At 44.2% G+C, this 22401-nt stretch overlaps 1 protein-coding gene across 2 annotated transcripts in view; it reads right to left on the bottom strand.

Annotated features, from left to right (window-relative positions):
• LOC115099001 (diacylglycerol O-acyltransferase 2-like) overlaps positions 1–22401 on the bottom strand; it is a 98208-nt gene that overhangs the window by 53749 nt on the left and 22058 nt on the right. The window lies entirely within an intron of this gene.

The following is a 22401-nucleotide window of genomic DNA, read 5'->3' as shown; positions in this document are numbered from 1 at the left end:
TTCATTCTCCCATATGCAGATCGCTGTATGGACTCTGGTGATAATATAACTTAAGGACATATCTATCTATCTATCTGTATATTTGGAGAGAGAGAGAGAGAGAGAGAGATCGATCCAGTAGTACCTCCTCTCTCATTTTTTCTACCAGCTCAGTCAGAATCAAAGCTGGGAAGCTGTCATGAACTTAGGGGCTTTGAATGTTGTCTTCTCCTCACCATATCTCCAGATGACTTGAGGTGAGGAAGACCGGAGCCGGGAATTGAACCTAGGTCCCTCTGCATGGCAATATTGTATACTGTCTCGAGTGGCTTTGTCCAGGGAGGTGGAACATAAAAGCTTTTTAAATAAAAAATAAACAGGCAATATAAAAGCATAATTGTATAATTTGTAAAACACACTGGATAGACAGACACACTGAGGAAGAGCACAACATTTTACATTAAGTATGAACTATGTTACTTTTTGTCTGCATGAAAGGCAGTCTGGATTTTGCCCTTTACATTCCATAGAGACTGCTCTTGCCAAAGTCTCCAGTGACCTCTTCATGGCCATAGCCAAGAGCCTTTACTTGATCTCATCCTCCTTGGCCTATCCACTGCTTTTGACACCATTAATCACAGTCTACTCCTTCATACACTGTGTTGCAGTTGAGGATCCAGCTAGGCTGGGGAACCCCCACGGGAATAGTTCAGGCTACAGGGCAAGACATAACTAAGCTAGGGAATCTTTGGCCTATACCAGCCACCTCCCCCACAGGTTGAGCCCTTGGGTTCTGGCGGCTGGCAGGACTTAGACAGGGGTTTGGGCTAAGGCTAGTGCTGGACTGGAGACTGGAGCTGCGGTAAGGCTGGAACCAAAGGCAGGCATGGAACTGGAGTTTGGAGCCAGATTCAGGGAGGCGTGGCACACTGGAACAGGGTGGGACCTGGAACACTGGAGTAGACTGGGACACTGGAACAGGGTGGGACCTGGAACACTGGAGTAGGCTGGGCACTGGAGCAGGACAGGACGGGCAAGAAAAATACTAGACCAAACAGGTAATAGGTGGCCACTGAGCAAGGCAAAATCAGAAGGCCCAGGGAGGCCACTGGGCAAGCAAAAGCAAAAGGCTTGGGAAAGCCACAGAGCCAAACCTGGAACAGAAGGCTTAGGAGAGCCACAGAGCATTCAGAGACGTGGGGCCAAGCAGACTCAATGACAAAGCTCTAGGCATAACCAGAGGCAGGGCTAAAAATAGTCTGGACCTTGCTGAGTCATAGGAGCACAGTGACTATATGAGTGGAGAGAGGATAAGAGCCTCTGGTAGTTAGGAGGCTGCATAACAGGCAGAATCATAACACATTATACTCCACTGGATTTGGGAATCTGCTCTATTGTGGTTTTCTTCCGATCTCGCCTATTGTACTTTTACTGTATCTCCTGGTGGCTCTTCCTTCTCCACTAGTTTGCTATTAGTTGGTGTGCCTCAAGGCTCTATCAAGAGACCTGTTTTCTTCTCTCTCTAAACTTCTTCGCTTGGTGCTTTGTTATGCGCCCATGACTTTCAGTACCACTTATGCTGATGATTTAGCTCATACATTTCATCAAGAATCCAGTCCCAAATCTCAACCTGCTTCTATGATATTGCCACCAAGATGTCCTGTCACCACCTTAAACTTGTCTGAATAGTACCAAGCACTACCAAATATTGGGAATCGCTGAAAATTATAACCTGAATAAATACCAACTGTATTCCCTTTATATTTTATACTAATCCAAGACGTATCAATTGACCATCATAATAGGCATCATAGTTCAATAAAGGATCTCTTTATTGCTCAGCCTTATCTATAATCATCGATCAGTCAGTACAGTAATTTTTTTTTTTTTAATTTTTCTTTGCATGTGTCAACCGCCATAGTTTGTTTAAAACGTTATTAATCTTAACTTATCTTAATATATTTCTTCACCCATGCGAATACTTGCTGATGCCAATGCCCAATTTAAGCTGGTGCCAAATGCCAGCTTAAATTGGATACGGTGGCACCGTAAATTGGTTACGGTGGCACCGACAGGCTTAAATGCTGCAATTGACTGGAATTCCCTGATTTAGCAATATTGGAGTGGATCATGTGACCTTTGACGTCATTGACCCTATTGGGCACAGTGAAACTTAAGTGCAGAGTGACGTATGTAGATTAGTTAGATTTAATAGAGTTCCGGGCAAGACCGGAAGAGAAGCATCATAAAAAACGCCATGAAGTTATATGCCGGTTGTAAGAGTAAGTTGTACCTGTTTGTTTTTGAATATTTATGGGTTAAAATTGAGATGTACTAATAGAATTTGTATATTTGTTTGACACAGAAACAAGCCCTTGAAAAAGGACCTGCTTGTCCGAAACACGGCCCCGTCTTGGGCATTTGGCACCAGCTTAAATTGGGCATTGGCATCAGCAAGAATTCGCATGGGTGAAAAAATATATTAAGATAAGTTAAGATTAATAAAGTTTTAAACAAACTATGGTGGTTGTTGACACATGCAAAGAAAAACAAAAAAAAAAAATGACCGTACTGACTGACCGATGATTATAGATAAGGCTGAGCAATAAAGAGATCCTTTATCGAACTATGATGCCTATTATGATGGTCAATTGATGCGTCTTGGATTAGTATAAAATATAAAGGGAATACAGTTGGTATTTATTCAGACCACCTTAAACTTAACATGGCCAAGATAAAACTTGTCTTTGCCCCCCCCCCCAGTGGCATACTGAGGAGGGGGCAAGTAGGGCGGTCTGTCCTGGGTGACAACTAGGAGGGGGGTTTCATCGGGAGGTCCCCACCCCACTTGCACCAAAAGAACTCTATGCCAATGGCCAAAAAGCAAAGAACCCGGGGGCCAAAAAGAAGAAACTGCCAATGGAGACCAGGATCATCCTTGGGAGTCGGGGGATGGGATGTGGAGCACTGTGCCCTCTAAGCTTTTATATCTCCACACAGGAAAATCGGCAGGGCCTTGGTGGAGCTCATCCTACCACAGCCTGAAGAAAACAGACTCCCAAACCTGCAGATGCTCCTTCTCCTTCCTTCCCACGCAGACCCAGAAGAAAAACATTGCTGGAGCTGCATGGGCAGGAAGGAGGAGGAGCAGCATCATCCTGCATGCAGAAGAGCAGTGTCTGTGGCAGGTATGCCAAGGATCACATCTCGCGGTGGCTCGAGAAGAAGATGCCTGGTAACAGGGCTGCTGTGAATCCCATCTTGCGGTGACCCGAGAATATCGGAGTTGCCACAGAGCCCATCCCGTGGTAATCCATGAAGAGGAGGCCCAGAGGCTGAAGCCCTGTAGAGTGTATGTATGATTGAGTTGAGAGATTGTGTGTGGGATTCAGCCTGTATGTTGCGAGAGACAGATAAACAGCAGGTGAGAGCCTGTGAGAGTGTGTGTATTTGTGTGAGAGAGCATGTGAGAGTGAAAATGTGCATGTGTGAGAGCCAACCAGCATGTGAAGGTGAGATCTCTGTGTGTGAGAAGAATGTGAGAGAGAGACATCGTGTGAAAATGAGAGCCTAAGTGTGTGTTTTAAGGAGGAAGGGAAGAAGACAGGTGGAAAGAAGAGACAAAGAAAAAGAAAAGAATTGGGAAAAGACCAAGAAAGGTGTTAGGGTTTTGTATGTTTGTGGGCCCCTGGGCCAACGGGAGCAATGGTACCACCCACAGGGAGGAGCCTTGTGAGTCTCACCATCGGGAGGCGAGGTCTCGGCAGGCTTCAGACATAGCTGTGGAACAGAGTCTTTATTAGAGAGAGAGAGAGAGAGAAGGACTGCCCAAGAAGCAGGCAATGCGGTAATAAGCACAATGTTCATGAGATGGGATAAACCCAGAGGGACTTCCTCCTAGTAGCAATCCGGTTGTTACGATTTAGTGAATCCTTGATGGTTAACAGTCTTACCTTTAGGCCAAGAAAGAGGCTATTTTAGCCAAAAAACATCCTTCAAAAATTGGAAGAAGGATCCATCTGAAGAAAATAGGATAAAACATAAGCATTGTCAAGTTAAGAGTAAAACATTGATAAGACAAGCGAAGAGAGAGAATTTGAAATGAAGTTGGCCATAGAGGCAAAAACTCATAATAAAAACTTTTTAAAATATATCCAAAGCAAGAAATCTGTGAGGGAGTCGGTTGGACCATTAGATGACTGAGGGGTTAAAGGGGCTCTTAGGGAAGATAAGGCCATTGCAGAAAGACTAAATTAATTCTTTGCTTCCGTGTTTACTAATGAGGATGTTGGGGAGATACCAGTTCCGGAGATGGTTTTCAGGGGTGATGAGTCAGACGAACTGAATGAAATCACTGTGATCCTGGAAGATGTAGTAGGCCAGATTGACAAACTAAAGAGTAGCAAATCACCTGGACCGGATGGTATGCATCCTAGGGTACTGAAGGAACTAAAAAATGAAATTTCTGATCTATTAGTTAAAATTTGTAACCTATCATTAAAATCATCCATTGTACCTGAAGACTAGAGGGTGGCCAATGTAACCCCAATATTTAGAAAAGGCTCCAGGGGCGATCCGGGTAACTATAGACCAGTGAGCCTAACGTCAGTGCTGGGAAAAATAGTGGAAACTATTCTGAAGATCAAAATCGTAGAGCATATAGAAAGACATGATTTAATGGAAACCAGTCAACACAGATTTACCCAAGGGAAGTCTTGCCTAACAAATCTGCTTCATTTTTTGAAGGGGTTAATAAACATGTGGATAAAGGTGAACCGGTAGATGTAGTGTATTTGGATTTTCATAAGGCGTTTGACAAAGTCCCTCATGAGAGGCTTCTACGAAAACTAAAAAGTCATAGGATAGGAGGCGATGTCCTTAAGTGGATTACAAACTGGTTAGAAGATAGGAAACAGAGAGTAGGATTAAATGGTCAATTTTCTCAGTGGAAAAGGGTAAACAGTGGAGTGCCTCAGGGATCTGTACTTGGACCGGTGCTTTTCAATATATATATAAATGATCTGGAAAGGAATACGATGAGTGAGGTTATCAAATCTGCGGATGATACAAAATTATTCAGAGTAATTAAATCACAAGCAGACTGTGATACATTACAGGAGGACCTTGCAAGACTGGAAGATTTGGCATCCAAATGGCAGATGAAATTTAATGTGGACAAGTGCAAGGTGTTGCCTATAGGAAAAAATAACCCTTGCTATAGTTACACGATGTTAGGTTCCATATTAGGAGCTACCACCCAGGAAAAAGATCTAGGCATCATAGTGGATAATACTTTAAAATCGTCGGCTCAGTGTGCTGCAGCAGTCAAAAAAGCAAACAGAATGTTAGGAATTATTAGGAAGGAAATGGTTAATAAAACGGAAAATGTCATAATGCCTCTATATCGCTCCATGGTGAGACCGCACCTTGAATACTGTGTACAATTCTGGTCGCCGCATCTCAAAAAAGATATAGTTGCGATGGAGAAGGTATAGAGAAGGGCAACCAAAATGATAAAGGGGATGGAACAGCTCCGCTATGAAAAAAGGCTGAAGAGGTTAGGGCTGTTCAGCTTGGAGAAGAGACGGCTGAGGGGGGATATGATAGAGGTCTTTAAGATCATGAGAGGTCTTGAAAGAGTAGATGTGACTCAGTTATTTACACTTTCGAATAATAGAAGGACTAGGGGGCATTCCATGAAGTTAGCAAGTAGCACATTGAAGACTAATGGGAGAAAATTATTTTTCACTCAGTGCACAATAAAGCTCTGGAATTAGTTGCCAGAGGATGTGGTTAGTGCAGTTAGTGTAGCTGGGTTCAAAAAAGGTTTGGATAAGTTCTTGGAGGAGAAGTCCATTAATGGCTATTAATCAAGTTTACTTAGGGAATAGCCACTGCTATTAATTGCATCAGTAGCATGGGATCTTCTTAGTGTTTGGATAATTGCCAGGTTCTTGTGGCCTGGTTTGGCCTCTGTTGGAAACAGGATGCTGGGCTTGATGGACCCTTGGTCTGACCCAGCATGGCAATTTCTTATGTTCTTATGTTCAAGAGCAAGGATATTGAGCGGTAGGAATGATGATGTCCATCTAGCCAATGAAGGTACACCAGGAATAGTCCAAATCCAGTCCTGGGTCGAGGCAGGTAGCAAGGCTAGAGTAATCCAAGTCCGGTCCGGGTCGTGGCTGGCAGCAAGGCAAGAGTAATCCAAGTCCGGTCCGGGTCATGGCAGGCAGCAAGGCAAGAGTAATCCAAGTCCAGTCCGGGTTGAGGCAGGCAGCAAGGCAAGAGTAATCCAAGTCCGGTCCGGGTCGTGGCTGGCAGCAAGGCAAGAGTAATCCAAGTCCGGTCCGGGTCGAGGCAGGCAGCAAGGCAAGAGCAATCCAAGTCCAGTCCAGGTCGTGGCAGGCAGCAAGGCAAGAGTAACCCAAGTCCGGTCCAGGTCGAGGCAGGCAGCAAGGCAAGAGAATAAACAGAGAGGCAAACCAAGTCAGGCAGCGAGACAACAGAATCCGAGCAGAACACCAGCACAAGATAGCCTGTAGCTGAGGCGAAGTTATGCTGAAGTTGAGGCTTTAAATACTAAAGTTCTCCCATGCAATTTGCCGGACTTCCGGGGATGACGTTCTTAAAGGGGGCGGAGCCTCAGCCCGAGGTACATAGTGTGATGCCACTGCCTGCCGGTGACGCCGCGCGCTGGAAACACCGAGAGCCGGGACCCTGCTGATTGTGAGTGGTAAGAGTACCTCTTCTGCAAGGCTCTCTCCTCCGGTTCCCCGGACCAGGTTTATGAGGAAATCTTTGATGAAATCGAAGTAAACGAGATGCTTGGATATTCTCACGTGGCTCCCAAGAATTCTTCTCAGGACCAAAATTTGTCCATGCTATTAAATTTTTCCTCTGAGTTTCCTGGAGTCCAATATTTCTTTAATCTCATATTGTATGTCATCCTGTATCAAAGGGGAAGTTGATTTTCTTGGCGGGCCAGGACAATATTGCTGGTTTAAGTAAAGAAATGTGAAACACATTATGGATACGAAGAGTGGGAGGCAACTGGAATTTAAAGGCGACTTCATTAATCTGTTTAATAACCGGAAACGGTCCTACATACTTAAGTGCAATTTTAAGAGATGGGGTACGTAACTTGATGTTCTTAGTGCTTAACCACACCAAATCTCCTGGTTGAAGGTAAGGTCCCTTTCTCCTCCTTTTGTCAGTCTGTTTCTTGATTTTACTGGAAGCTCGTAGCAGCAGTTTTCGAGTCTCCCCCCAGAATTTGGTCATTGATTGCACAGTTTTCTCCACGGCCGGACAGGATGAGGGTGTAGCAATGGGGAGAGGAATCCGCGGATGTCTCCCAAAAACTAAAAAGAAAGGTGATGTTCCACTTGCTTGGATAACATGATTATTATGTGATAACTCGACCCAAGGTAAAAGAGATGCCCTGTCATCGTATCTTTGATTCACATAGCATCATAAGAAGGTTTTAAGAGACTGGTTGGTGCGTTCAGTTAATCCGTTGGACTGAGGATGATAGGCTGATGAAAATTCTAACTTAATCTGAAATTTCTTGCACAAGCCTCTCCAAAGTTTGCTGTAAATTGCACCCCTCTGTCTGACACAATACTAGAGGGTAACCCATGGATACGGAAAATGTGTCGTACGAAGAGTTGGGCCAATTCTGAGGCAGAGGGTAGTCCAGGAAGTGGGATAAAATGGGCCATTCTAAAAAATCGGTCAATAACCACCCAAATCACAGTATTCCCCTCAGACAGAGGAAGGTCGGTTATAAAGTCTGTGGCAATCTGTAACCAGGGTATCTTTGGAACAGTCAGAGGTTGCAGTAGTCCAGCCGGCCGTTGTTGCGGAATCTTTTGGGCAGCGCATGTAGAACAGGAGTCCACGTAGTTCTTCACATCAGATCTCCATCATGGCCACCAATAAGAACGTGAGACAAGGTCTCCAGTTCTATTAATCCCAGGATGTCCCGCGTACTGGAAGTCATGAGCCCATTGAAGAACATTTTGTCGAAGTCGCTTAGGTACTACTGTTTTCCCCACCGGAACCGTAAAAATGGCTGCTACCATTATCTTCGCTGGATCAATTATATGGCGACATAGTTCCAGAGTATCCTCTAGAATGAAGCTTCAAGACAATGCATCTGTTCTAACATTCTTCTTTGCGGCCCGAAAATGTATCTTGAAGTCAAACCGACTGAAAAACAATGCCCAACGAGCTTGTCTGGGATTTAAACGTTGAGCCTGTGATAGGTAGGCGAGATTCTTGTGATCCATGACCTTGGGCAAGTTACTTTACCCTCCATTGCCTCAGGTACAAAAACTTAGATTGTAAGCCCTTTGGGGATAGAGAAATACCTACAGTACCTGAATGTAAACCGGTGTGATATCTCAATTGAGATCAAATGTCGGTATATAAAAATAATAAATAAAATAAATATATTTGGCCCCCTCTAGAAGATGTCTCCATTCCTCCTATGGCATAATTCCTCTCTGCTGGAGAAAATGTTTTGGAAAAATAGGCACAGGTAAGTAATGTTCCAGAGTCAGAGGGTTGTAATAGAATGGCTCCAACACCTACGGCTGAAGCATCAACCTCCACAATGAAAGGCTTTGCTGGATCAGGTCGTATGAGGCATGGATTTTTGGTAAATTCTTGTTTTAGCTGTTGAAACTCCTGGATGGCTTCCACGGGCCAGTTATGAATTGGTGGTTTTTTCTTTGTTAAGGCGGTAAGGAGGGCTACCAACGTGGAGTAATCGGAAATGAATTGTCGATAATAGTTGGAAAACCCCCAAAATCTTTGTAAGGCCTTCTGCTCTGTGGGTTGAGACCAATCCAAAATGGCTTTAAGTTTTTCCGGATCCATGTGTAGGCCTTCTTTTGAAACAATATACCCCAGGAATGGTAGCTTCTCCTGATGGAAAAGACATTTTTCCAATTTAACAAATAATTTGTTGTCTCGGAGGCATTGTAATACTTGCTTGACATGATGTTGGTGTTGTTGTTGATCCTTAGAAAAAATTAGGATGTCGTCCAGATAAACAATGACATGGGAATATAGCAGATCACGAAAAATGTCATTAATCATATTCTGGAAAACTGCCGGAGCATTACATAGGCCAAACGGCATGACCCGATACTCGTAGTGTCCATCATGCGTGTTAAAGGCTGTTTTCCATTCATCCTGTTCCCGAATTCGGTCTAAATTATAGGCTCCTCGCAGATCAAGCTTAGTAAAAATTTTGGCTCCTTTTTGACGATCAAAAAGTTCTGATATTAAAGGAATCGGATACCGGTTTTTCTTAGTTATGGCATTTAGTCCTCTATAGTCGATACACGGCCGTAATGAGCCATATTTCTTTTTGACAAAAAAAATCCCGCTCCCACTGGGGAGGAGGAAGGTTTAATGAATCCTCTTGCCAGATTTTCTTGGATATATTGTGTCATGGCTCTCAATTCTGGTTCTGATAAGGTATAAACTCTCCCCCTGGGGGGCTCTTTACCCAAAAGTAATTCGATTTCACAATCATAGGAACGATGTGGTGGTAGAGTCTCGGCTTGTTGTTTGCTAAATACATCAATAAATTCTGCGTGGTGATTGGGTAAGGCAGCTGGAATATTCATGGAATCAGAAGTGATAACGTTGGGTGGATGAACGATTGTTAAACAGTTGCGTTGACAGTGGGAGCTCCATTTAGCTAGTTGCAAGTTCCTCCAGTTTAAGTGGGGTTGGTGTTGTCTTAACCAGGGTAAACCTAAAATAATCTGGTTGACCGAAGATGGCAGAATGAATAATTGGATGGTTTCGTGATGAAGTACTCCTGTAGTCATGGTGACAGGTTGAGTTATGGCGATAATCCTTTCTCCAATGGGTTGTCCAGAGACAGATGAGACTACCAAAGGAGTTTTGAGACTCTCGGAATATGGAATCGATTTACCAATTGCTCCTCGATGAAGTTGCCTGCAGCTCTGGAGTCTACAAAGGCCTGACATTGAAGTGTCTCTTGACCAAACTTTAAGGATACAGGAATCAGAATCTGTGGAGAGGGACTAAATGGACCCAGGGAGGCCTCTCCCACCAAGCCTAGGCCCGAGAGTTTCCCGACTTATTTGGTCATTTGTTAGTGAAGTGTCCTGATCCCGCACAGTATAAACAGAGATGGTTCAGTCTACGCCGTTGCCATTCCTGAGGAGTTATGTGACATCGGTCAATTTACATAGGTTCCTCGGACGCTGTTGGAGTCTCCAAAACCCGAGGGTTCGTAAGAGGTTGCTGAAAGGTTGGCACCAAGCGAACTGTTAGTCACAGCATGCCTCTCTCTCTCAAGCGTTCCTGAACTCGTAGATTCAATCGAATGGCCAGACGAATTAATTCCTCCAAACTGTTGGGTATATCTCGGCCTGCCAATTGATCTTTAATGATTTCAGAAAGTCCTTGTCGAAAAATGGCCATAAGAATGTCCTCTCCCCAACGTAATTCTGCGGCTAATGTAAGAAATTGAACCGAGTATTCCCCCACTGAGCGAGACCCCTGTCTTATTTGGAGTAATGCTGCCGATGCTGAAGCAGAATGGCCAGGTTCATCAAAGATTAGACAAAAGTCTCTTAAGAATTGAGTTAAATTGTCCAAAAGTGGATCCTCTCGCTCCCAAAAAGGAGAGGCCCAGGCCAAGGCCGGTCCCTCCAATAGAGACAAAATAAATGTGACCTTGGTTCTATCCGTCGTGAATACTGCCGGCTGGAGAGAGAAGTGCATACAGCACTGGTTGATAAACCCTTGGCATAGCTGCGGATTCCCGTTGAATCGTAGTGGTGGAGTACTATAGGGGGAGGAGTTGGAGCAGCCAAGTTCGAGACTGACAGCACATCCATTCTTGCCACCAGTCTCTCCAGTACTCCTGTGACTTGATTAAGTTCCCCCTGCTGCTGTTGGATGCAGGAAGCTAACCCGGGAATGGCCTGTAGTGCTGTTAAATCCACAGGATCCATGGCCTCAGCTGTTACGATTTAGTGAATCCTTGATGGTTAACAGTCTTACCTTTAGGCCAAGAGGAAGGATATCGGGCGGTAGGAATGATGATGTCCACCCAGCCAGTGAAGGTACACCAGGAATAGTCCAAATCCAGTCCTGGGTCGAGGCAGGTAGCAAGGCTAGAGTAATCCAAGTCTGGTCTGGGTCGTGGCTGGCATCAAGGCAAGAGTAATCCAAGTCCGGTCCGGGTCGTGGCAGGCAGCAAGTCAAGAGTAATCGAAGTCCGGTCCGGGTTGAGGCAGGCAGCAAGGCAAGAGCAGTCCAAGTCTGGTCCAGGTCGAGTAATCCAAGTCCGGTCCAGGTCGAGGCAGGCAGCAAGGCAAGAGTAATCCAAGTCCGGTCCGGGTCGAGGCAGGCAGCAAGGCAAGAGTAATCCAAGTCCGGTCTGGGTCGTGGCAGGCAGCAAGGCAAGAGTAATCCAAGTCCAGTCCGGGTCGAGGCAGGCAGCAAGGCAAGAGCAATCCAAGTCTGGTCCGGGTCGTGGCAGGCAGTAAGGCAAGAGTAATCCAAGTCCGGTCCAGGTCGAGGCAGGCAGCAAGGCAAGAGAATAAAATGGAGAGGCAAACCAAGTCAAAGCAGCGAGACAACAGAATCCAAGCAGAGCACCAGCACAAGATAGCCTGTAGCTGAGGCGAAGTTATGCTGCAGTCGAGGCTTTAAATATTAAAGTTCTCCCACGCAATTTGCCAGACTTCCGGGGATGACGTGCTTAAAGGGGGCGGAGCCTCAGCCCGAGGCGCGTAGTGTGATGCCACTACCTGCTGGTGATGCCGCGCGCTGGAAACGCTGAGATCCCGGGACCCTGCTGATTGTGAGTGATAACACCGGTAACAGTCCGCAGAGCGGGGTACACCAATATGGTCCTCTCGTAGAGATGGCTTGGTAGTGGCCTGCAGCGCGGGGTACGCCAGAGGATTCCCACAGAGGATGGTATGGTGGAGGTCCACAGGATGAAGTGCATATAGGAGGGTCCTATGCAGGTGAATGCGATATTGGCCCGCAGCGCGGGGTACACCGGAGGTAGGAAGTAATCCAAAGAGTCAGAGTACTCACAGTGAGGAGTGTTCCAGCAAACATCCTGGGATGCAGGGTAAAGCAATAGCCCAAGGCAGAAGGCCCTCTGAGGAGCGGATAGCCAGAGACAAGGAAGGGCCCCTGAGGAGCAGGTACCCAGAGAGTGTCTCGCCAGAGAAGGAGCTGGAATGGAAGTCCGTAGCATGAGGTGCGGAATCAGCAATGAGGGAACTCGTTGCCAAGTCGTCAGTAATCAGGTTCGGTCGGCTTAAGTATCCAGGAGTGGAGACATCATCAGTGGGGGACAACGCTGAGGTTCCCGCCAAGCAGTGCTTAATCTGACCTGTGCGCACGCCTATGTGATCCCGGAGTCAAGATGGCAGTCAGCGGTAGCTGGCGGAGGCCGCCACTTTCCCCAATGGAGTCACTGAAGAGGAAAGAGATGAGCAGAAGTGGTCGCAGCCATCTGCGACCGACGGGCATAACAAAAGGGAATGTGGGGGAAAAAAAGCCTGGGACCAACCAATTAGAAAAATAAGATCAGACAGCAAAGGTAAAAAAAAAATATAAGCAGAGCTCTCTGCTTAAACGGCAGGGGAGAAGAAAAAAGGATTCACACTCACAAAGCGGGGAGTAGCTGGCTTGTTACGGTGGTTACTACCCCAAACCAAATGTGCCTGATACTTCACTTTCGATGCATATCCAGCATAGCTCTCTGCTTCAACGGCAGGGGAAAAGAAAAACTGATACTTCACGCATATCCAGCATAACTTCAACGGCAGGGGAGAAGAAAAAAGTATTCACACTCACAAAGCGGGGAGTAGCTGGCTTGTTACGGCGGTTACTACCCCAAACCAAATGTGCCTGATACTTCACTTTCGATGCATATCCAGCATAGCTCTCTGCTTCAACGGCAGGGGAGAAGAAAAAAAACTGATACCTCACGCATATCCAGCATAGCTCCCTGCTTCAACGGCAGGGGAGAAGATAAACAACCAATAAGGGCTGTATAACATAATCTGGGTAAAAACAAATAAGCATGGGTGTAGCTTGCTTATTGCGGCGGTTACTACCCCTACTACCTCTAACTAATCAAGCTAGATATTTCACTTGGATGCAGCTCCATCACCGCTCTCTACATTAATGGCGGGGGTGGAAGGGAATTAGAACCAAGAGCTAAGAGAAACAGATAAGTATGAGAGAAAAAATGAGGGAAGCTTGTTGGGCAGACTGGATGGGCCATTTGGTCTTCTTCTGCCGTCATTTCTATGTTTCTATGTTTCTATGTAAATGAATCTTTAGTGATTGGCATATCTTATCTTTGGGAATGTGCATTATATATTTGTATTTTGTTCTTTTGGACTTTCCATTTTATTTTTCCCTGCATATTTTGGTTCCCAATTTGTAGTCCTTTGTTCTGTATTAGGTAAGAGTCTGTCTGTGTTCTGTTTGTGTAACTGAGGTGCAGTATTTCTGTTGGCACGTAGTTTTTCTATAGGGCTTTTTAGCAGTACAGCTTGCTCTGTTTACCCCAGTACGTGGTGTATTAGTGTTCTGGGACATGGTATAATATTTGCATTGCTGTCGTGTCATAAATAAGGCCTCTGTTATTTGAGTCCTGAGACAGTGCTATATGGTATGGTATTGCAAAGTTCTAGGTATCTTTTTGTTTGTTTGTTTTGCAAGGGTTTGTGTTGTCAAAGTGTTTGGGAGTGAAGGGTTTTCAGTTACTGAAATGAGTGCATGTGTGTAGAAGAGGAGAAAAATTGAGTGAGTGTGCATGAGAATCTGAGGAGTGAATGAGGGGCATGAGAGTGTGTATGTGTGTGCGTGTGAGAATGAGCATGTATGTGAGAGAGTATGAAAGTGAATATGCAAGTGTGTTTGTGTGTGTGTGTACGTGAGAAAGTTTGTGTGCATGCTGTTACTAATGTTTCCTCTATGGACTGGTTTTCTGTGAGCATAAAATTGATAGACTTTTTGCATCAAGGAAAGAAAGTAGTGCTCATACGGTAATGAAACCAAAACTTTTAGCTCACAAGCAAATGTTTTCACACACAGTGACCCAATCCTTAGAGGGAACAATGATGTGGAGGAATAGTAAACTTGGGGCAATTGTGCCGAAGTCCATGCTTTAACAGTCCCCCAGCAGACATTTCTTTGCGAAGCAGGAAGAACTCCAATAACTCCAAGCAGCATCTGCTGCACGTCAGCGGGAAGAGTCATCAGTTTGCGTCTGCTGGCACAGAGGAAGGGGCGGTGCCATTTATTTGTACCTTCCTGCACGATGCAGAGGAATCAATAGTAGACCGGAACTGATGACTGTCACCATCATCAAGTGCCTGGGAGGGTTAGGGAGAGAGGAGGAAGTGTTTCCTGGGAGGAGGGGAGAGTGCTTGATGATAGAATTTTGGCTGGAAAGGAAAGGGCTTCGTAGGGTATTTTGGGGGGAGCAGAGACTGTCGAGAGATTACTTGAGGGGGCATCATAGCGGGAAGGCTGCATGAGGTGTCTTGGAAGAAGGGGAAAGGGAGTCATGGAGCTTTTGGGAGAGTGCAGAGTAGAATCTAAATCTTCAGAAAGGGAGTCCCTCTTGTCCTTCAGTCATGGGAAGGTGGCCCGTTTCTGGCTGATTCACCCTGCCCTCTAAGGTCATCCCTGGTGTAGCCTATCCCACTAGCAGCCAAAGAGTGGAATAGGCCCTCAGGGCTTCTGTTAACAGTCAAAGAAGAGTGGGAGAGACCTGATGTGAGTCAGAGTGTGTGTGTGAGTAATAGAATGTGTAAGGGAGAGGGCATGTGAGAGAAAGTGAGAGAGTAGGTGGTGTGAGAAAATGAGACCATGTATGAAATAGAGCATGTGAGTTGTGTGCGAGAGAATGTATGTAAAACAGCGAGGCTGTATGTGTATAAGAAAGTGAGAGTAGGTATGAGAAAGCGTGCATGTGTGAGAAAGAGACAGAGACAGAGCATGTATGTTTGAGAGACAGAGCATGCATGAGAGTGATTTTATTGTTTTATGAGGAATGGCGATTCTATTTCTCCATTATTGCACTGCATGCAGAGTCTGGCTTGCAATGGTCTCCAGTTCAATTTTTGTCTGCATATTTTTATTTATACTTTGTGGTCTCTTTATTGTATATCTGGTGGGGGTTCTGCAGGTGTGACAGAGGAGAGGTATTCTGCAAGCATGTAGTTACTGTGTAGGGATCTATAACAGCCTGGCTTGTTCTGTTTTCCTAATAGGAGGTGCATTGGTGTTTTAGGGATCGTGTAATATTTGCAATGTTGCTTTTTCAATGATAGAATTCAGTACTGGCAGTTGGTGCTGTTTTGGTATGGGAGGTTTTCTATATATAGGGCTTCTCTACTGCCCGTATGAAAAAAGTGTGTGAGTGTGAGAGAGAGAGAGAGCATGGGAGCCTACCTGGGTCTGTGTGCATGTGTGAATGGGATTCTGCCTGCGTTGTATGTGTGTGTGAAGAAAATTTGTGCTGCTCCACTAATCCAAGCCAAGCTCAGGGTGACTGGAAATTTAAAAATTTAAGGTATAGAGGGTGAAGAATTTTTCCGGTCTTATTAGTTTTAATTATTGGGTATCTGATGCCATTTTGAAATATTTTGGGGTAAATATTTAGCCGCGCCACTGAATATACCCAGATAAGTTACAGTTATCCGGATAGGTGTATCTGTAGAGCGCTGTGTGTGTCTAGTAGCACTTTAGACATGATAAATAGGAGTAGTGGTAATTCCATCCATTATCTTAACTCCGATACTATGCATGATGTCGGTACAAAAAAAAAAAAAAAATCAAGGAAAAAAAAAAAAGGTAAATTAGAAATAAAATTCATTATGGGGATTAAAAGAAATAGTTATCTCCATTTTTACACTCACCGGTTTGTGTCACTTGAACCGTGTCAATTTTTAGTGTTATTGTCACACATACAATCCTGCCCTTCTGCATCTGAGAATTTCTTAACCACAAACAATATTATAGATTATAAAAACTGAGAAACACCATGACTAGCATTTTATAATGTATATTTAATACAACATTAAAAGACATTAGAAAACAAGGAAAACCTGATTTAGTCTTTGTACTGTGCACTGCCAAGGGTAAACATATTGCAATAAGAGGCTACCACTCCCTGTCTAACCCTTGGCACACGCAAGAACAAAACAAGGATCAGCTGCAATGCAAAGCTACGGTCACATGCCTTATTGAAAGTTAAATGTTTGACCTGAACAACCTCCTAGCCCTGTTTGGCATCTGCAAGGTTCGTATACTCGCTTGGGATTTGCTGCTCTGCTGATGAAACCCAAGGGACTTACTGAATAACCAGTTACTGCCTCTCCCAACAACTTCAAGACAGAGATTTCTTCATGGCCACCTAGTTCTGGAGGGAATAAGGAGCTATGAAAATATAATAAAGGCAGTTTCTGTTCCATCGTGAAAGTCAACAGCAACACCTAGTGGCTGGATTAAAAGGTTTACATTTGTAGAGTTTCAGAAAAAACCCTGGGGCTGCAACAACCGGGCTTAGTGAGGAAAGAGCAGGATATAAAGCAGGGCAAAGCCCACCCCGAGATAGTCACAAACGAAGGCTCGTGGTGCTGTAGCCCAGTGAGGAGAGGTTCCAATTAAGCTGGTAGCCAAAGGAGCAGGAGACAACTGCTGGACCCAAAAAACACAAACTATACTAACAATTTTGTTGCAAAATATAGCAAATTGGATGTTATGCGGATAGGTTATGAAGGGCAAAATTCCTTACCTACCAATTTAGTTTCTCAGAATTTCTTCATAATATTTACCTATACACACATCCTTCTTCAGTCATTTGCAACACACAAAGGGGCTGATATACTAAATATTACACTTGGTGGTATGTGAGCTGCTCCTACGAACCGTCGCACTCACCCTCCAGGCCAGCCCAGAGACGCTGCAGGACACCGGGCTGGTCACACTGCTCTTCAGCAGCAGCGGGATGCCGCTAGCACAGCTCCTGGATCCATGTGGCAGGATGCTGCCGGCGTACATGTGCCAAGCCTCTCCTTAGGTGCACTCGCGCACGATCTCCCCACTTTCGAAGGGACCGCCGTGGGAAACCCCCCGCTGCCCCTACTGATGACATCAGTGCTTCGGCTCTATAAAAGGGCAACACTCCAAACACAACTTGCCTCAGGAACAGGTCCAACTACTTGCTAAGTAGTGCGTGTTTCTTTCCAGGGTCTCAGTCCAACACTGTGTTCAGTCTTCGTTCCAGCGCTGTCTTCAGTCCTCATTTAGCTATCTCCGGTTGTCTTCTGTTTTCATCCTCGTCTGTTCCTTTCATGTTGTCCACCTGTTTTTGTCCTCGCCTACCCACTCTGCCTATCCATTCCTCTGCTCCTCTACTTGGATGGATACCTGGTTCGACCTCAGCCTGGACCCCAGATACACTTGACCACTTCTTGCTTCTGACCTTTGCCTGGACCTCTGATATGCTTGACCACTTCCTGTCTCTGACCATTGTCTGGACCTCCTATATGCCTGACCACTGCCTACCTATGACTATTGCCTGGACCCCAGATACCTCTGACTGCCACCTGCTTTCAAACCAGCTATCTACGGACCTCCCCTGCCATCACCAGAGACCCCCCACCTAAGTCCTTCTGGCCCCGGCACCCAAAGGCTCAACCCACAAGGAACGAGGGCAGGTATAGGTGAAGGTCCTAATGGGTGTCTGCCAGGCTGGGACCTCCTGCCAACGGTGGGAACTTGGAGGGCTCCTTCCTTCAGGTAGTACCGTTCCTGCCTCGGCCCAAGGGTCCACAGATACAACACTAAAGTACGCCAGATTTCATGCAGACGTTATTTTCCATACTTAAGTTTTCTACTAGGAATTGTATGCAGACAAATCTGGTAGAAAACATACACAGAGATCTCCTACTTCACAAAAAAGATAGCTACATCTCACTGAGGTGTAACTATCGTTTAGCAAAAAATAGTTTGCAAAGACCTTTTTGTATGTATTTTAGCGCTGCAAACATACCTAATGAGCCACTTTGCATTAATTTGCATCACAGCAGCTCATTAACTTTGATTATGTATAGACGTTTGCTACTTGCAAAGCCAACAAAGTTTGCAAAGTCTAGAGAGGAGGAAGAGAATAGATTTGAAGACCAAGTGTTTGGAGGAAATGGAGGGCAATGAGAAGGAAAGCAGGGGACAAAGGATTGAGAGGGGGAAAAACTGATGGGGAAAATCAGAGCCGGAAGGGAGAGAGACACAGATGGTATACACAGAGAGCAGGAAAGAGGAAGGGAGACAGGGCGAGATGGCGGGCTGGGAATGACAATGAGGGTGAGAGAAAGGGGTGGGAAATGGAGGAGATGGAGGAAGAAGAGAAAGGTGGGACAAAGGGAGAAAGAAATGAAAGATATGGAAGGAAATAGAGAGGAGCGATAGAAATATAATAATGGTAGGCAGAGGGAGGCAGAGAACAGATGGAAAGAAATGGCATGGAAAAGAGAAGAGATGTCAGAGAGACAGGCAGAGAAAAGAGAGAGAGAGATGGAGAACAGACAAGAGACACAGAAAAGACCAGAAGAAGTCAGGAAAAAGAATCATTGGAAGACTGAGAACATTAAAGGGGAGACTGAAAACAGCATAAACAAGACAGACAACAAAAACTAGGGATGTGCAATCATTTTTCCCGAATTAGGCAATGTCAACGAAATTGCCTAATTCGGAATGGTTCAGGAGAACCGAAAACGATTGAACTTTTTCTGAAATTTTGCAACAAATTCATTTTTTAGTTAGTGCGTGCTTACGGGAGTTAGTGCGTGCTAACTCCCATTAGTGCGCACTAACTCTGCCAGGTTAGTGCGCACTAATGGAAATTAGTGCGCACTAACTCCCGATAGTGTGCACTAACCCAAAAATCGGAGCCCCTGAAAAAAAACCCCTGAACCCAGGGAAAAACGAAATTCCTGTGGGGGGGGGGGGCCCTGAAACTAAGCCTGACACGAAATGTTTACCCGAAGCACATCTCTAACAAAAACAGAAAACAAATAACTGGAATCTATGACTTATCAAAGTGTTAAATTATATACTGTATGCAAAATGTTTTCACATATCTAGCTGTAATTATTGACACATATTACTGCTCTAAGAACATAAGAACACAAGAAATTGGCATGCTGGGTGAGACCAAGGGTCCATCAAGCCCAGCATCCTGTTTCCAACAGAGGCCAAAACCAGGACACAAGAACCTGGCAATTACCCAAACACTAAGAAGGTCCCATGCTACTGATGCAATCAATAGCAGTGGCTATTCCCTAAGTAAAATTGATTAATAGCCATTAATGGACTTCTCCTCCAAGAACTTAACCAAACCTTTTTTGAACCCAGCTACACTAACTGCACTAATCACATCCTCTGGCAACAAATTCCAGAGCTTTATTGTACGTTGAGTGAAAAAGAATTTTCTCCCATTAGTCTTAAATGTGCTACTTGCTAACTTCATGGAATGTCCCCTAGTCCTTCTATTATTCGAAAGTGAAAATAACCAAGTCACATCTACTCGTTCAAGACCTCTTATGATCTTAAAGACCTCTATCATATCCCCCCTCAGCCGTCTCTTCTCCAAGCTGAACAGCCCTAACCTCTTCAGCCTTTCCTCATAGGGAAGCTGTTCCATCCCCTCTATCATTTTGGTTGCTCTTCTCTGTACCTTCTCCATCACAACTATATCTTTTTTGAGATGCGGTGACCAGAATTGTACACAGTATTCAAGGTGTGGTCTCACCATGGAGCGATGTAGAGGCATTATGACATTTTCCGTTCTATTAACCATTCCCTTCCTAATAATTCCTAACATTCCATTTGCTTTTTTGACTGCTGCAGCACACTGAGCCGACGATTTTAAAGTATTATCCACTATGATGCCTAGATCTTTTTCCTGGGTGGTAGCTCCTAATATGGAACCCAACATCGTGTAACTACAGCAAGGGTTATTTTTCCCTATATGCAACACCTTGCACTTGTCCACATTAAATTTCATCTGCCATTTGGATGCCTATTCTTCAAGTCTTGCAAGGTCCTCCTGTAATGTATCACAGTCTGCTTGTGATTTAACTACTTTGAATAATTTTGTATCATCCGCAAATTTGATAACCTCACTAGTCGTATTCCTTTCCAGATCATTTATATATATATTGAAAAGCACCGGTCCAAGTACAGATCCCTGAGGCACTCCACTGTTTACCCTTTTCCACTGAGAAAATTGACCATTTAATCCTACTCTCTGTTTCCTGTCTTTTAACCAGCTTGTAATCCATGAAAGGACATCGCCTCCTATCCCATGACTTTTTAGTTTTCGTAGAAGCCTCTCATGAGGGAATTTGTCAAACGCCTTCTGAAAATCCAAATACACTACATCTACTGGTTCACCTTTATCCACATGTTTATTAACCCCTTCAAAAAAATGAAGCAGATTTGTTAGGCAAGACTTCCCTAGGGTAAAACCATGTTGACTATGTTCCATTAAATCATGTCTTTCTATATGCTCTACGATTTTGATCTTCAGAATAGTTTCCACTATTTTTCCCGGCACTGAAGTCAGGCTCACTGGTCTATAGTTACCCGGATCGCCCCTGGACCCTTTTTTAAATATTGGGGTTACATTGGTCACCCTCCAGTCTTCAGGTACAATGGATGATTTTAATGGTAGGTTACAAATTTTAACTAATAGATCAGAAATTTCATTTTTGAGTTCCTTCAGTACCCTAGGATGCATACCATCCGCTCCAGGTGATTTGCTACTCTTTAGTTTGTCAATCTGGCCTACTACATCTTCCAGTTTCACAGTGATTTCGTTCAGTTCGTCTGACTCATCACCCCTGAAAACCATCTCCGGAACTGGTATCTCCCCAACATCCTCATTAGTAAACCCGGAGGCAAAGAATTCATTTAGTCTTTCTGCAATGGCCTTATCTTCTCTAAGAGCCCCTTTAACCCCTCTGTCATCTAATGGTCCAACCGACTCCCTCACAGGTTTCTTGCTTTGGATATATTTTAAAAAGTTTTTATTATGAGTTTTTGCCTCTATGGCCAATTTCATTTCAAATTCTCTCTTCGCCTGTCTTATCAATGTTTTACACTTAACTTGACAATGCTTATGTTTTATCCTATTTTCTTCAGATGGATCCTTCTTCCAATTTTTGAAGAATGTTTTTTTGGCTAAAATAGCCTCTTTCACCTCACCTTTTAACCATGACGGTAATTGTTTTGCCTTCCTTCCACCTTTCTTAATGCGTGGAATACATATGGACTGCGCCTCTAGGATTGTATTTTTAAACAATGTCCATGCCTGTTGAACACTTTTAACCTTTGCAGCTGCACCTTTCAGTTTTTTTCTAACTATTTTCCTCATTTTATCAAAGTTTCCCTTTTTAAAATTTAGTGTTAGAGCTGCAGATTTACTTATTGTCCCTCTTCCAGTTATTAGTTTAAATTTGATCATGTTATGATCACTGTTGCCAAGTGGCCCCACTTCCGTTAATTCTCTCACCAAATCTTGCGTTCCACTAAGAATTAAATCTAAAATAGCTCCCTCTCTTGTTGGTTCCTGAACCAATTGCTCCATGAAGCAATCATTTATTACATCCAGGAACTTTATGTCTCTAGCAAGTCCTGATGTTACATTTACCCAGTCAATATTGGGGTAATTGAAATCTAAAAAAATGTATCAAGGAGAGTCAACACAGTAACCCAATAGGAAAACTGTAAACAAAAAAGGGGAACTGAACTTTAATTCAAAATATTGCCTATAGTGACGGTGTCAGCAAGCCAGACATTGTGATTCAATCCCGAATCCAACCGGACCTCTAATCATTCACCATCACTTGAGAAACTCTTTAATTATTTTTATATAAAAATATTTTTTTATGTGTTTTGCTTTTTCTTTAAAAATTAGTCAAAAGGACTTATATATAACTTATATATAACTTATAACTTGATTATAACTTATTGTTCCGTTTTTTGTTACAAGTTTCTATCCCACGTTCGATGTAAACCGATCTGATATGGTATTCAACCATGAAGCTCGGTATAGAAAAATGTGAAATAAATAAATAAATAAATATATTTCACTCCATTAATGACGTGAAGGCAAGAAGTAACTGGCATTCTCTCAATGTGTTGTATACAAAAGCGCCCAACACGGCCGATGTTTCGCTTATTAAAGCTTCCTCAGGGGCATCTAGATGGATATCAACATAGGAGTGTTTTGCCGATTCAAAATGGACCCGACGTCTCAATCATTCTTCTGCGTCGTACGACGCAGAAGAATGATTGAGACGTCGGGTCGTACGA

The sequence above is a fragment of the Rhinatrema bivittatum genome, chromosome 9 (assembly GCF_901001135.1).
Source record: "Rhinatrema bivittatum chromosome 9, aRhiBiv1.1, whole genome shotgun sequence".
NCBI classification, from domain to species: Eukaryota; Metazoa; Chordata; class Amphibia; order Gymnophiona; family Rhinatrematidae; genus Rhinatrema; species Rhinatrema bivittatum.
Note: the sequence above shows the minus strand (reverse complement) of the source record. Positions and strands in the feature narration are given on the sequence as shown.